Source organism: Arachis ipaensis, chromosome B02, assembly GCF_000816755.2.
Source record: "Arachis ipaensis cultivar K30076 chromosome B02, Araip1.1, whole genome shotgun sequence".
In the NCBI taxonomy this organism is placed as follows: domain Eukaryota; kingdom Viridiplantae; phylum Streptophyta; class Magnoliopsida; order Fabales; family Fabaceae; genus Arachis; species Arachis ipaensis.
Genome location: NC_029786.2, coordinates 21,345,178 through 21,346,799, shown reverse-complemented (window position 1 = coordinate 21,346,799; position 1,622 = coordinate 21,345,178). Strand labels below are relative to the sequence as shown.

At 34.0% G+C, this 1,622-nt stretch overlaps 1 protein-coding gene across 1 annotated transcript in view; it reads right to left on the bottom strand.

The window, feature by feature from the left end:
- The window catches only part of LOC107625093 (CAAX prenyl protease 2), a 4,455-nt gene extending 3,912 nt beyond the window's left edge, over positions 1–543 (bottom strand). The window contains exon 1 of the mRNA XM_016327664.2: positions 335–543. The gene's annotated coding sequence lies outside the window, so the exon portion shown is untranslated. The remainder of the gene's footprint in view (positions 1–334) is intronic.

Genomic DNA, 1,622 nt, shown 5'->3' with positions numbered 1-1,622 from the left:
AAGGCACAAACCTAGAGAAATGGATAAGCAATTTCATAATTACAAGATGCCACGGAGGTTCAACAATACTCGGTTCCATTACTACTTGCAAACTAAATATTCCGAATTCAGTTAGCATATTGGTTTCTTCAGAATAAAAGCAATGTAAATGAAAACAAGCATTCATTTTCTTCTTTAATGGTTTCATTATGACATTATGAATAGGGTACCCTGAATCAAGAAGAAACACACTAATTTGAACTAATTTGAAAAATCTCATTTTGAAATCAAGCAGAAATAAGCAAACTAGAAAGGCAGAAACTCTAAGAGAGGGAGAGAAGAAGAAGAAAGTCACCTTTGAAGCTCTGAAGCAGAAACACACTCTCTCTAAAGCAGAAACAAGCTGAATAGCTGATAGGAGGAAGAGAACCGCGTCACGGGGTCAGGGAGGAAGAGGAGCACCGCTTCAGGGAGGAGGAGAAGCACCGCATTCACGTTCAGCGCACGAATTTGTCTTCACCGGGTCAGGACGTTCAGCGCAGGTCTCAGGGAGGAAGAGGCCGAGTCTAGAGCTTTTAGGGCTTGTAGGGCCAGCCCTGTTTAAATTTTTTTTCTGGAGTTTAATTAGGGTTAGGGCTTACAAATATTGATTCTTTTAAATCCAAGCCCAAAAGTGAGTTATTATCTATAAACGTTTTAAAACTCAAAATCTGATATCTCATATCACTTTCAAAAGCTAAATTCAGGTGAAAAAAATTGTATTTGAGAGAGATTTGCTACCAAAAAGAGAAAATATTCCCAAGTCACTAAGAATGTGTTACGATAAGGAAGCCTAGGTGGATGACCATTTTCCCACAGACTCAGGTTTTGAAGAAGAATATTATTTAATGTAGTTTGACAAAATACTATTACATACGCTTATAAATAGAGGCTTTTGCCTCAGAGAAAAACATAAGCAATAAAGCAAATACTTCCTCTCTCCTTTCTTCTTATACAAATGCAATTCTCTCTCTCTTTACTTTTAATACTTCTTTCTATATTTACATATATATACATATTATAACATATAATATTAATGTATATATATAAATCATTATTGAGCTAATTATATTAATGCTAGAGTCTTCTATTTATATATCTTTATTTTATATTTACATCTTCCTTATTTATTTAGTTGTTTTACAACACGTTATCAGCACGAGACTCTGATCAAATTTTTAGGAAGACTCAAGTAACAAATTTTTCATTATGTTGAAACTCTCTCATCTTGAATTCAATGCTCTTGATATATCTGGAAACAATTATTTATCATGGATATTAGATGCTGAAATCCATCTTGATTCAATGGATCTTGAAGATACCATTAAGGCTGAAAATAATGCATCTCAGAAGGATAAAGCTAAAGCCATGATTTTTCTTCGTCGTCATCTTGACGAAGGATTGAAAAATGAATATCTTACATTAAAAGATCCTGCAGATCTTTGGAAAGACCTTGAAGAAAGGTATAATCATCAGAAAACGGTGATACTTCCTCAAGCCCGATATGAATGGACGCATTTGCGTTTACAAGATTTTAAATCTATAAATGAATATAATTCTACAATGTTTCGAATCACCTCACGAATGAAATTGTGTGGGGAAAA